We start from the raw sequence: 15429 nt of genomic DNA, 5'->3' as shown, positions 1-15429 counted from the left end.
ATGGGACTGCAAATGTGCATTTCTTGGGGTTAAGCTTCATCCCGAACTGATTCAGGATGTCGAAGCAGACCTTCAAATCAGCGAGATGCGAGCTGGCTTCCATTGATTTGACCAGCATGTCATCGATGTAGACTTCCATGGTCTTTCCGAGTTGATGCTCGAACATTCGATTCACCAGTCTCTGGTAAGTTGCACCCGCATTCTTTAACCCGAAAGGCATCACCTTGTAGCAATAGATCCCACGGTCCGTAATGAATGCAGTCTTCTCCTGGTCGTCCGGGTTCATAAGGATTTGGTTGTAGCCGGAGAATGCATCCATGAAAGACATCAGCTCGTGACCCGAAGTGGACTCAACTAACCGGTCGATATGCGGAAGTGGAAAGCTGTCTTTGGGGCACGCCTTATTCAGGTCGGTGAAATCAACGCAGACTCGTGACTTTCCATTCTTCTTTTTGACTACCACTGTGTTTGCGAGCCACTCAGGGTATTTTACTTCGCGTATCTGTCCTGCCTTCAGCAAACGTTCAACCTCTTTGTTAACGATTTCAGCTCGCTCAGGACCCAGCTTCCTTCGCTTCTGCTTTACAGGTCGGAACGTAGGGTCCACATTCAGCTCGTGGGAGATAACTTCTGGACTGATGCCGGGCATCTCGTCTACGGACCACGCGAAGGTGGCCATTCTTTCTTTTAGGAAGGTTATTAGACTGGCGCGGAGCTCGCTATCCAATCCCACTCCGATCTTGATTTCCTGATCCGGAAACTTATCATTGATGAAAATGGACTCAGTGAGGTCACCTTTTAACTGCTTCCGAACTGGATTCTTCGGGATCTCGAGCTGGGGTTGCTATTGGATCAGGAGTTTGTGACTTGCGAGGTAACAGCTCCTTGCCGTCCTTTGGCTTCCTAGAACCTCCCGGACTCCTTGCGGNAATTTCAGCTTGCTCAGGACCCAGCTTCCTTCGCTTCTGCTTTACAGGTCGGAACGTAGGGTCCACATTCAGCTCGTGGGAGATAACTTCTGGACTGATGCCGGGCATCTCGTCTACAGACCACGCGAAGGTGGCCATTCTTTCTTTTAGGAAGGTTATCAGACTGGCGCGGAGCTCGCTATCCAATCCCACTCCGATCTTGATTTCCTGATCCGGAAACTTATCATTGATGAAAATGGACTCAGTGAGGTCACCTTTTAACTGCTTCCGAACTGGATTCTTCGGGATCTCGAGCTGGGGTTGCTATTGGATCAGGAGTTTGTGACTTGCGAGGTAACAGCTCCTTGCCGTCCTTTGGCTTCCTAGAACCTCCCGGACTCCTTGCGGGGTCGGAAATTTAACGCACTGATGGTACGTTGAGGCCACTGCCTTCATCTGGTAGAGCCAGGGAGTTCCCAAAATAACATTGTAGGCCGCAGGTCGGTCGAAAACCGTGAACTCCACCATTTTAACCACTCCTTGAGTGGACACCGGTAATGTGATCGTGCCCAAAGACATTGACGTCTCGCTAGTAAACGAGACCAAAGGTGATGGTGGTCCTACGATGTGTTCTTTCCCGATACCCATTCTAGTGAGCGTTTCGAGGAAAATCAAGTCTACCGAACTCCCAGTGTCAATTAGGATTCAGCAGACCTCGTGGTTTGCCACGTCAAGTGAAATGACGAGTGCGTCGTCATGCGGAGTGTCCAGCCCCTCAGTTTCCTTCTCGGAGAAAGCAATTTCAGGAAGATCGCTTGCTACTACTTAGCTCGCTTCGGCTGGGGGCTAGTGAGCTTCCGCTGGTGGTCTTTGATCGCAGTGATGGAGTTTCGAAATAGACGCGATCCCCCCATTATCACGTCGATTCTTTTCTTGGGGGTTTCACTGCCATCGGACTGCTTAGGTTTTTTCGAAGGTGGAGCATCTTCGTCCACCTCGGGAGTCGATTTCTGCTCTAACTCCTTGATTGTTACGTTTGGCATTTCCCCCGCCACGTACTTTTCTGCGAGGAGGTGCATCAGCTTCTTACAGTCACGAGTGGAATGACTGTTGGTTTTGTGGAGCTCGCAGTACGTATCCTCATCTCGGACCCACTTGCTACTTGGGAGCACGCCACTCTTGGAGCGCGGTGAGAATGGCGGTTTGGACGGTGAATTCTTTGGAGAATTCTTTTTAGGAGATTGAGTGACTGCGAACGTGCTCGGCCCGGACTTCGGAGTCGTAGGCGGAGTCTTTTTGGCGGACAATTCGAACCGTGGTTTTCCTGCAGGCGGAGCGTTTTGTTTTTGTGCAGCGGCGAGTTTGTCTTCCTCCGTGACTATCCAGTTCGAAGCCCGGTGCAATGCGTCCTGAATGGTTGGGAACCGATTTACGGACAGCTCTTCGCGGAAGCGAGATTCATGCCAGAGGCCGTTCTTGAGCGCGGCCAGGGCTGTGGAGTCCGAGAGTCCGTGAATCTTGACCTGGATCTCCTTGAACTTTGTTATGTAAGACCGGAGAGACTCTCCAGCCTTTTGGCTTAAGTTCCAAAGCTAAGCATCCGTCACCGCAGTTTCGATTAGGCTAGAATACTGTTTGACGAACGAGGTCGGCAGCTCGGTAAAGTTTGAAATGGAGCCAGCTGCTAAAGATGTGAACCAAAGCAGTACCGGTCCACTAAACGTTTCTGCGAACAGCTTGCAGTACCCAGCGTCTGCTTCGTGGGGCTCGAGGTCCACCTGGCTAGCTGTCAGCAAGAACGTCTTGAGATGATTGGTCGGATCTCCTTTTTCTTCGTAGCTCAAGAACTTAATTTTGCCCGTATCTTTGATGCGGACTCGGGCTATTTGATCGGAAAAAGGAGTTCGCCTCGATTCCTCGATCACTCGAAAGATGTCTGGAGCTGAAGTGGTTGCACTGTGCATCACAGACCGCATGTCCCGGATTTCGCTCTGCATGCGGAAGATCTCGGGATTGGTAGCATACCCCGAAGTCGAAATGTTTCCATCCACAGGGAGAGGAAGACGGACTGGGACCTCGGAAGATCGGACGACGCCGGGCTGAACCGAAGTGTGGCCATCGCCAACCAGCGGTGGCGCTGTTTGCGTATTGGTTTGAGGTGGGAACGAATCTCCCGGAGTAACATCTGTTGCTGCCACCTGCGAGGTGGAAGGTGGAGTCACATCGGAGAAATCCAAAGCACGTCGACGTGGATTTTGGTCAGAGGAGAGGAGATCGACCCGATTGGCGTACGCGCGGTGAGAGGCTGAGAGGTCTGTTACGGACGTCGTAACTTCCTCCAGACGAGCGGAGATCTGACCCTCCAAGGTGTCGAATCGTTCAGTAAGAGCGGTGGAGGCGGCTTGCTGACGGTCGGATTTTTTGGACAAGTCCTGCAGGAGCTTCTGGATTACTTCCAAAAATGCCTGATTGGAAGAGCTGGTTGCCTTAGCGGTGGTTGCGTGGAGTGTACATCCAAATTATACATTGCGTTTCAAAACTGAATGATTTATCCTTTAGTATTGTCAAGTTGACAAAAAAATATATATCCTTGATTTTGTGTATTAAACTCTTTCAACTCTTTCCGTGTGGAATTATATAAAACTTAGTGACGAGGCGACTATATAAATACAATTTGGCACAATTAAAAAAGTTTTGTCCAAAAGTCAAGAAAAATTGAATTTTGAAACCCTACTTCCAAAGTAAACGTCGTCTATAGTTTCTCATTGGTTTGGGATGCAAGTACAGTAGAACCTCTATAAATTAATACGTTTTAAATTAATAATCGTTATAAATTAATAAATTTTTTCTGTTCTAATTGGACCGAAGTAAAAAATGATATATTTCGATAAAATAAAAAAATAATAATTGTTTTGGAAATTCTATGTAAAAATATGGCCCCATCAATATCATAAATTAATAATCAAATAAACTAATATATATATATATATATATATATACAGTAGAACCTCTATAAATTATTAATCTTTAAATTAATAATCGCTATAAATTAATAAATTTTTTCTGTCCCAAGTTGGGCCGAAGTAAAAAATGACATATTTCGATAAAATAATAAAATAATAATTGTTTTGGAAATCCTATGTAAAAATATGGTCCCATCAATATTATAAATTAATAATCAAATAAACTAATATATATATATATATATATATATGTAAGAAAATTTAGTGAAATATGACTTTATTTTGTTTGTTTATTCTTAAATTTGCATTCTTATTGGAGTTTATCTCTAATCATTTTAGTTGGTTTTTTCTCAAATAGCATCCAAAAATTGTGTAGAGTCCTAGATGCAATAATTGTTTTTTTACATATAATTGGTTTTAAAAGTACCGTAATATTTTTTTCGACTTCATCATTACCATGAAAGATGGCAGTAGCAATTTTTTCTTAACTCTAAATTTCTAATATTTATCATTTTTACCTAGATAATCTAATAAATAATTGACATTCATATTATTATGATAGGCAAGATTATAAATTACGAATATTCTTTAAACATGTGAATGATAACAAACATATTTTATTTTGTAATAGAATTTTTTCAAATTTATGAAAATGAAAGAATATCTTCATAATTTATCAATAAATTAATAATTATTAATTTATCGATAAACTAAAACCTCTATAAATTAATAAAATTTCGTGGTCCCGACCTTATTAATTTATAGAGGGTTTACTGTATATGTAAAAAAATCTAGTGAAATATGACTTTATTTTGTTTGTTTATTCTTAAATTTGCATTCTTATTGGATTTTATCTATAATCATTTTAGTTGATGTTTTCTCAAATAGCATCCAAAAATTGTGTAGAGTCCTAGATACAATAATTGTTTCTTTACATATAACTGGTTTTAAAGGTACCGTGATATTTTCTTCGACTTCATCATTACCATGAAGGATAGCAGTAGCAATTTTTTCTTAACTCTAAATTTCTAATATTTATCATTTTTACTTAGATAATCTAATAAATAATTGACATTCATATTAATATGATAGGCAAGATTATAAATTAAGAATATTCTTTAAACATGTGAATGATAACAAACATATTTTATTTTGTAATAGAAAATTTTTAAAGTTATGAAAATGAAAGAATATCTTCATAAATTAATAAAATATTAATTTATCGATAAATTAATAATTATTAATTTATAGATAAATTAAAACCTCTATAAATTAATAAAATTTTGTGGTCTCGACCTTATTAATTTATAGAGGTTTTAGTACTGTATGTTGTTCTCTCGCCTCCAGTCTTTTACGCATGATTAGGAATCCGAAAAACAAAAGGAAGAGGAAAATAAAATCTCTAGTCCTGATAGGATAAATTCTAAATTCTTTTGATAAACTAAATAAATCACTTTTCGATATTTTTCTTCTGGTAGGAACGAACGAGTAACGTAGTGTGACGATCGAGGATGGACACTCCTGACAAAATTCTCATTGTTTTCTTCATCATCTCGTTGATCGTCATCTGTTGTTGTAGCTGTTGCAGTGATGTAAGTTCCACTCAAACGGGATTACCTCCTCCCGAGACAATCCACCAAACTCCACAGCCTGAACAAGATATTGAAACTGGACACAGGAAAGCCCTAGTGTACAAAGATATCAAAGAAGAAGAAGGAGGAGGAGAAGAAGAAGAAGGGGGTGGCAAACGTTTTTGTCCGAATGGAAGAGTACGAGGATGATCATCAGATGAGGCGATTAAAAAAGTGTGGACATGTGTTTCACCTTTTGTGTATTGATTCTTGGCTTACACGGGAGCGAAGTTGTCCATGTTGTCGCCGTTCTGTTGATTTGACGAGTTTAGGTCTTTAGATTTCTAGGTTTTATTTATTAATTTCTAAGTGTATATCGGCATATGTTTTGGTTAATGTACCAATATTGTTGCATTAATCAAAGTTTTGGTCAATGGTTGAAAAATTAAACTCTAGTTGACTTTAATGTTTATGACCAAGACATGGAAACAAAGAAACATGGACTTTAAAAGACTCTTCTTAGACTATCCTCATCAGTAAAAAAATCCAGTGTTTCTTAAAAACAAAATAAATTAATATTTTAATTGTTTGATTATATTTATTTTTTTTTTAAAAGTTGAACCAATGAGGATAATCTAATAATGCAAGAAACGTTTCAAATGTTTTTTGATGAAGAAACGATTCTCTCCTCTCTCATAACTTTTCATTACTTTTTGATTTTTTTATTGCAAAAGTTTCTAATAAGAAACACCAATGAGGATAGTCTTATTCTTTTTTCTTTTGTACCGACTCAAGCCTTTTAATGTTATTTTTTGTTTCATGGAGATTGAGAGGGGTGATGAGTTTGAGTGACGATAGGGGATGCACAACATCTGCAGCAACTTCCTAGCGGAGCTGGCTCACAACATACACAAGCCGGGCAAATTGGTCTTCTCGGGCCAAGAAAGATTGATTCATACATATCATTATACTAATCCATTGGGAACTATTTTAGTTATATAGATAGATTTGATTAATTGAATTACCTCGTGGGATACGAGTAGCATTGCTTTTGGACAAGGGAAGAAGAAGTAGCGAAAAGAGGACGAGCTTCAGAAAGATGAATTTTCCACTGTGAAACGCCATTGATCTTGGTTATGCTTAGTGTTATTAGAGAGGGTTAAGGTATATCATATTTATATGCCTTTTCAAAGATGACTTTCCCATAGTTCATTTTAATATTCAAAGTCTCTCTTCGTGTGTTGAATGAAAAAGTCAAAGGTGTAACATCCCAATATTGCAATGTATGCGATTTTGAAATTGGAGCCCATTAGGCCCAATTGCCATTAAAAGTACAAACGACAAGGGTTTGCGTTTTGCTTATATGCTCGTGTACATGTAAATACACACGTATGGCGCCGTCTTTGTTTCTGGCGAGAGAGGAGAGTTGGGAACCCTAATCCCGTCGGAGCTTACCATCATTATCGTTGCCTTGTTTTTGTTGGCATCGTGGTTGTTGTCGTTGTTGTATTGCTCTCATCCCAAGCAAAGAGATAAGCGGCCATGAGAGAACTTCTGATCAAAGGGGAGAGAAAGGGACGAGAGGGAAAGGAGAAGAAGGAGAGGATAATGTACTCGGGGACAAGGAAAGTCGTTTGACGATCACCGTCTATCACCACCGCTGGTTAGTCCGCCACCGTATGTCACCGGAGATGTCAGGTGTTGTCATCGGAACAGCCGTAGCCATCGTCCAACCGTTATGGGTAAGGAAACCCTAGATTTATTTTGTAACTTGCGCATGAAGTTTATGACGTTGTCTCACGATCTGTTGCTTGCTTTTGATGTATGTTGTTGAGCCATGAGGACGTAACCACCATGGGCTGAACCTTCTCTTGGAGCCACCGCACATGTCCGTCGAGAAAAGTTGTAAAGAGGTAATGGCGAAGCTCGTGTGTTGTTGCGTTTTGTTGCTTCGAATATTGAACCGTGTCTAAACCAGTCTAAACCAGTATAAACCAATGAATCATAACTTGTAAGACGAGAACCGTAACTTAATTCATGTGGACGTGAGTTGCGTATGGTTTGGTGGTCACGTGTGGGAGTGTGGATTGTTATTGGTTTGAGTTGAGATATGATTATGAAACCAAACACGTGAAAGTGGAATTATGGTATATTAAATTATTAGATTATGGTCTAATTAATTTAATTGGAGGAATACCAAATCAGTTTATTAAGATTTAGAAGTTGGTTTGGATATTAGATTAAATCATGGATTATTATTTTAGATATAAAATTCTGATCAGATTATCTAAACCGCTGCAGATTAAGGGTTGTTGTTGAAGCGGATCTTCTGGCTAAGGTGAGGGTGGTATTTGCGGATATACAGTAACCTCTTTCTTTATATACTCTTCGATAGTTGCTGAGTATAGACTCAAGAATTGTTTGTTAATTGAACATGTTTGTGTGGATTTGTGTGCATGATAGAGTAGGTTGTTAGTAACATGATATATGTGAGGCACATTTAGCTACATGATATGATGTTATGAATTAACTTATATATTATATTATAAATATAATTATGAACATACAAGAGAATGAGAATGAGAAAGGATAAGATACTTGAGGATGTTGGACTGTAATGAACCGACGGGTTCATTGCAGGTCATAAACCGCTGACGAGCAGGGGAAGAATCGAGCTATGGGCCGTGGTCTTCTAAGAAAAGGGGGTTTGGGAGCCATAAAAAGTGTTAATGGCCAAACCTATAAGTAAAGTAAAACTTATTAAGTAATGTAAAGAAACAGAAATGTTTGCGTGTGGTAGTCGCCACAAAAGTGCATAAAATAAGATGAGAATTATTAAGGAGAAATAAGATGTTTGTTTGTTTGTTTGCTTGATAGACATTCTGAATCTATGCTAAGTAATGGTTGTTGATTATATTTGGAACGGTATTACTGTATGTCCAGTGGGCAGAGTTTGATCTCCTCACTGAGTAAACTTGTTTACTCACCCCCTTCTTTCCTTTTTCCCAGGTTAGTAAGTTCAAGAGTTACAGTTTGAAGTTTGTTCGTTGGTGAATTTTAAAGAAAGAAACGTTTTTGACCAGACCGGATGGATTACATGTTGTTCCGTCTTTTGTGACGGTACGAGTGTTACATTTTGGTATCAGAGCCGGTTAAGGCCACTCCGGTGCTGACCCGGAGGGTCAAGATTTCAAAAATGATTTTTGTTTTTAAAAAAAAAAAATGTTTTCAAAGAAAGTTTCCGGAAACAAGTTTTGTTTTGTATAAAGATTTTGAATTCACCGACAACAAACTTGTTCTTGACTTTCATTTTGTGAAAGTTAGTAGGATTCTAATCTTAAGCTTGATTTTGTGGCGAGTGGAAATCAATCCTCAGAAGCAGTGTAAGAACCTAAACCGCAATTGCGCGTGAAGACAAAAAGCGTGTGATGAATGTTTTTTTTATTAAAGAGGAAGAGTGAGGAGTCTATTGAAATTCCTAGGGATAATTCCTCTAGTGGAGAAGGTTGGTGATGAAGAAGACGAAGACTTGAACTGTGTTTTATGTTTGTGTGCTTTGTTTGCTTTGATTGAAATTGAGTGTTGCATTATTTCTTTGAGTGAATTATCTATTGCGTGTTGGTTCATTATTTTAGGGAGTCTTGTTTGCATCTTTTGGTTTTTGTAATTGAATCTGAGGCCCCTTGTCTGTAAGCTTAAAGGAGTTGGTAAGAAGTTCCAAGTGAAGATCAGTTCGTCAGGATAGTCAGAAAAGTATAGTAAAAAATTTAAGAAGGACGGAACACCCTAAGTTATGAGTGGCGACATTAAAGTGACGTGGGAAGGAGCCCTATAAACTGTAGAGGAAAAGAAAGGGAGAAAATGGGAAGGAATCTCATATGGATGATAACACCNCTCAGAAGCAGTGTAAGAACCTAAACCGCAATTGCGCGTGAAGACAAAAAGCGTGTGATGAATGTTTTTTTTATTAAAGAGGAAGAGTGAGGAGTCTATTGAAATTCCTAGGGATAATTCCTCTAGTGGAGAAGGTTGGTGATGAAGAAGACGAAGACTTGAACTGTGTTTTATGTTTGTGTGCTTTGTTTGCTTTGATTGAAATTGAGTGTTGCATTATTTCTTTGAGTGAATTATCTCTTGCGTGTTGGTTTATTATTTTAGGGAGTCTTGTTTGCATCTTTTGGTTTTTGTAATTGAATCTGAGTCCCCTTGTCTGTAAGCTTAAAGGAGTTGGTAAGAAGTTCCAAGTGAAGATCAGTTCGTCAGGATAGTCAGAAAAGTATAGTAAAAAATTTAAGAAGGACGGAACACCCTAAGTTATGAGTGGCGACATTAAAGTGACGTGGGAAGGAGCCCTATAAACTGTAGAGGAAAAGAAAGGGAGAAAATGGGAAGGAATCTCATATGGATGATAACACCATGTAATTCAATATGGTGTTGGCAAAAATTTATACTTGTGCGACATGCAATAAGGTTAAACAAACTTCTCAACTAATTGGAACCTGAATGGACAAAGGAGTGTGGGATTGTTTCGAAAAGTTGAAATGTAAGTTGACTTCGAGAAGTTAACATTGAGGACCACAAATACTATTAAGGTCGGTAGTTTTTGGTAGTTTTCTTTAAGTAGTATATCACAAACGCAAGTTTGGTAGATGATATGCTAGTATGGCTAAACTAATTACTCACTCACATGGAAGGACGTGACCTTCGAGTGGACGAAGGTGTGGGATACTAGCTTATAAAAGTTAAATGGATATTTGACAAAATATTGGGGTTAATATTGTGGAAGGACATTTTTGAGGTGGACCACAAAGTTTAAAGATGAGGTATTGTATAAAAAAATCACTAGTCGAGGTTATTCTAGTGCTTGGAGAGCACAAAAAGGAATTGCAGCGGAGGAAGTGGAAAATAGCAGTGTGGGAGGACACCACATTAATGTAGATTATGGACTTCTACAGGGAATTGTATGTAATCGTTACAGATACTTAAAAAAAAAAAATGTGTCGTGACAGTGGAGATAGGCGTTTATAATTTGAAGTTGACTTAACCCGAATGGGAAAGGGTATGTGAAAATGGAGATTGTTAGTGGGTTGATGCGGACGACTAGCAGTAAGGAGGCAACTTGGGTAGTTGTAGAGCAGGATGAGTCAAGACGAAAAATGTTAAAAAAAAAAGAAGTGGTTGATTCAATGATTGTTATTCTAAACGGGAAAAATGGTTGAAGAAGAGAAAAACGCTAAGTCTACAACATATGAAGTTTGATAGGTGGTATAGGAATCCACTAAATATAGCGAAATGGAGATCACTAAAAACTATGAGGAGGCAACATTATTTTGATTTGGTGTTTGGGTAATGCAGAATAGTCATTATGTGGTGAATGAGGATTAATTATATGTAAAGTACTACTTTGAGAAGGAAAAAAAATGCATGGAGGTGTGAAACCCAAAAGGAACCAGAACCGTAAGAGAGTGTTAGGAAAACACTATGTTAAATTTAACATTGGGAAACATTCAAAGGGATGTCAACTTTACAAGGTGAGCGCAACAAAAGCTTGGTAGATCATTTAGCTCCGTGTTGCACAAAACCGTAATGGTCATTGTGGGTGTGTACACTTCTTCAGAACATTGTTAGACCAGGTCGTAGGTCGTATGTTGGTGAACTTGTTATTTCCAAAAGTCAAGGTAATGGAAAGACCTTTTGTTGGAAATTGGAGTATTCTATTCAAGTTTTAGACCATATTTGAAGGATGTGTATTATGTTAAGCGATGGAAAGTTAAGGAACTGTGACACTTGACGTTCCATGTTGTAATATTGCTAAACGTCGGAACTAATCGTAGTAATGGAAGAATTAGTTTTGCGTTGGTTAAAAAGCTAAAAAAAAAATGAGAAGCATGAAGGGATTATTTCTAGTAAATGGAAACTAGAGTGATTACAGTATAACCAAGTAGAAACTTGCGGTCCATTGTTGATCGGAAAAGTTTGGAAAGAAGTCAAAACGAGCATATAGGAGAAGGACACTTCAAATTGGATTGGATAATCTAAAACACTAAAGATCAAAGAGAAAGAACTCCTAAATTGGGACGAAAACTAAGTGGAGGAGAAACTATTTCGCAAATTCGAGGACGAATTTATTTTAAGTTGGAGAGAATTGTAACACCCCAATATTGCAATGTATGCGATTTTGAAATTGGAACCCATTAGGCCCAATTGCCATTAAAAGTACAAACGACAAGGGTTTGCGTTTTGCTTATATGCTCGTGTACATGTAAATACACACGTATGGCGCCGTCTTTGTTTCTGGCGAGAGAGGAGAGTTGGGAACCCTAATCCCGTCGGAGCTTACCATCATTATCGTTGCCTTGTTTTTGTTGGCATCGTGGTTGTTGTCGTTGTTGTATTGCTCTCATCCCAAGCAAAGAGATAAGCGGCCATGAGAGAACTTCTGATCAAAGGGGAGAGAAAGGGACGAGAGGGAAAGGAGAAGAAGGAGAGGATAATGTACTCGGGGACAAGGAAAGTCGTTTGACGATCACCGTCTATCACCACCGCTGGTTAGTCCGCCACCGTATGTCACCGGAGATGTCAGGTGTTGTCATCGGAACAGCCGTAGCCATCGTCCAACCGTTATGGGTAAGGAAACCCTAGATTTATTTTGTAACTTGCGCATGAAGTTTATGACGTTGTCTCACGATCTGTTGCTTGCTTTTGATGTATGTTGTTGAGCCATGAGGACGTAACCACCATGGGCTGAACCTTCTCTTGGAGCCACCGCACATGTCCGTCGAGAAAAGTTGTAAAGAGGTAATGGCGAAGCTCGTGTGTTGTTGCGTTTTGTTGCTTCGAATATTGAACCGTGTCTAAACCAGTCTAAACCAGTATAAACCAATGAATCATAACTTGTAAGACGAGAACCGTAACTTAATTCATGTGGACGTGAGTTGCGTATGGTTTGGTGGTCACGTGTGGGAGTGTGGATTGTTATTGGTTTGAGTTGAGATATGATTATGAAACCAAACACGTGAAAGTGGAATTATGGTATATTAAATTATTAGATTATGGTCTAATTAATTTAATTGGAGGAATACCAAATCAGTTTATTAAGATTTAGAAGTTGGTTTGGATATTAGATTAAATCATGGATTATTATTTTAGATATAAAATTCTGATCAGATTATCTAAACCGCTGCAGATTAAGGGTTGTTGTTGAAGCGGATCTTCTGGCTAAGGTGAGGGTGGTATTTGCGGATATACAGTAACCTCTTTCTTTATATACTCTTCGATAGTTGCTGAGTATAGACTCAAGAATTGTTTGTTAATTGAACATGTTTGTGTGGATTTGTGTGCATGATAGAGTAGGTTGTTAGTAACATGATATATGTGAGGCACATTTAGCTACATGATATGATGTTATGAATTAACTTATATATTATATTATAAATATAATTATGAACATACAAGAGAATGAGAATGAGAAAGGATAAGATACTTGAGGATGTTGGACTGTAATGAACCGACGGGTTCATTGCAGGTCATAAACCGCTGACGAGCAGGGGAAGAATCGAGCTATGGGCCGTGGTCTTCTAAGAAAAGGGGGTTTGGGAGCCATAAAAAGTGTTAATGGCCAAACCTATAAGTAAAGTAAAACTTATTAAGTAATGTAAAGAAACAGAAATGTTTGCGTGTGGTAGTCGCCACAAAAGTGCATAAAATAAGATGAGAATTATTAAGGAGAAATAAGATGTTTGTTTGTTTGTTTGCTTGATAGACATTCTGAATCTATGCTAAGTAATAGTTGTTGATTATATTTGGAACGGTATTACTGTATGTCCAGTGGGCAGAGTTTGATCTCCTCACTGAGTAAACTTGTTTACTCACCCCTTCTTTCCTTTTTCCCAGGTTAGTAAGTTCAAGAGTTACAGTTTGAAGTTTGTTCGTTGGTGAATTTTAAAGAAAGAAATGTTTTTGGCCAGACCGGATGGATTACATGTTGTTCTGTCTTTTGTGACGGTACGGGTGTTACAAAAGGTCCCTCAAACTTTGACCGTCTATTTTTAATAATATCTCAACGAAGCTAAAAGCCAAAACATGTACGTATAACATAGTTTTTTCTTTTTGACGATCATACGTATAACATAGTTCTGTGTCCCACTTAGAGGATATCATATCATAATCAAAATGTAGCTAGAATGGCTGAGTGACAAGATTAATATATGTAGCCGTATCTTTTGATTGCTTATTCACATGTTATTAAGATACATTAAACCTAGCGAAATCAAAGTTGAAAATTTTAGGGACTTTTTGGGCATCGACATGGGCAGCAAGCACCTGGTGGAGCTGGTGCACAACACACACACGAAGGACATATGCGCCTCAGCATACGCCTTTCAGCTGTACAGAAAAAGGTAAAAGATTCGTGTAAGGAAAACCACGAGGTATTTCCAATTCCAAACGATTAGCTTACGTACCATCTGGATGCGCTCGAGTTGCATGACATGGAAGGATTGGAGAGAGGACTAAAGCAAGTACAAGAAAAGAAAGGAGAATGATTGTGCTTGATCGTTTGGTAGCCATTGCAGCTTTTCTGATAAAAAAAAATGCTTAGGAACTTAATAAAATTTCACATTGCAGTTTGAAACTATAGTAGGATGATGTTTATATATAGGTCAAGAAACAACAAATTACTCGTTGGATGATATTTATTGAAATTCAAATAATTAGTTTTTGATATTTCCTTTTTCGTTGTCCACTAGTTTTTATATTTCTTCTTTTTCTTAAATCCACTAGTTAATGGGATATTTATAGTTACCATTCTTACACCATAGATCCACTTTTACTTGTGAATTATACATTATTAATTGGTGTATTATTTTCCAATTGATGCTTTGCTTTCTTCTGCAAAGTGTAACTAGAGAATTAAGGATTTACGTGTATATCATATTTATATGCGTCTTTTGAAGACTAAACCACCCAGTCTAATAGTACCATAAACGTTTATAAGACAAAAGACATATGACGCACTCGGCACTTCTGTGTCCATATCAGTGAAATACAGAGTTTAAGGTTTTGATTTGCTTATTCAATAGTACACATATAACAGTTTACATATATCAAACACATACGCAGGCTAGGAGAAAGCAGAGTCGCATTCTTTAGGGATTGTTGGTGCATCGGCAAGGGCAGCAAGAACCTTTTGGAGCTGGTGCACAGCACGCACAAGCAGGGCAAAAGCGAATTGGCGGTGGTGCTCTAATCAACATACGTCCTTCAGCTATCACAATAACAAAAGTTAAATATAAATAAATTCACCGTATAAGGAACATCGCGACAGATTGTTTATTCAAGAAGATTAGCTTACCATCGAGATGCACTCGAGCTGCTTGACATGGAAGTGTAGGAGAGAAGACCAAAGCAAGCACAAGAACAGAAAGGAGGATGATTGAGCTTGATCGCTCGGTTGCCATAACAACTTTTGATATAAAAAAAATGCTTACAACTTGAAAAAAGGTTTCAGATTACAGTTTGAAACCATGGTAGGTTGATGTTTTTATAGGCCAAGGAAAAACTTGGAGCAACTTGGTCAAGAAGACTAACAAATAAATAATAGAGAGTTATGACCATTGACTATCCTTTGATATTTTCATATTTTAATCTGGTATATATCTTTTTGATTTCACACTATAAAACTTAAGTTCCCCTATTTATGCAAGAGACATCGATATGAAATTTTGCAATATACGTAATGAGTTGACAATTTGACATTATATATCTCTTGTCGATATGCAAGTCCAAAGAGACGAGCCTTGAAGAAGTTAGAACTTTATTGATCATTGAATTGGAGACAGTTGTTTTTTTTATTTTTATTTGTCGCCAACTTTTTCATTAAAAGTTTTAAAACCCATAAATGGGTTACAAGGTGAAGGAGCCCATTACACACGAAGAACAATTAACCAAATAAAACATTGCAACTAATAAAACAAAATAGGTTAAAGG

General features: G+C 38.6%; 2 pseudogenes; one reads left to right on the top strand and one right to left on the bottom strand.

The window, feature by feature from the left end:
* Positions 5154–5782, top strand: LOC104758511 (annotated as a pseudogene).
* Positions 14547–15016, bottom strand: LOC104758510 (annotated as a pseudogene).

Source organism: Camelina sativa, chromosome 17, assembly GCF_000633955.1.
Source record: "Camelina sativa cultivar DH55 chromosome 17, Cs, whole genome shotgun sequence".
In the NCBI taxonomy this organism is placed as follows: Eukaryota; Viridiplantae; Streptophyta; class Magnoliopsida; order Brassicales; family Brassicaceae; genus Camelina; species Camelina sativa.
This window is presented reverse-complemented; position numbering and strand designations above follow the sequence as displayed.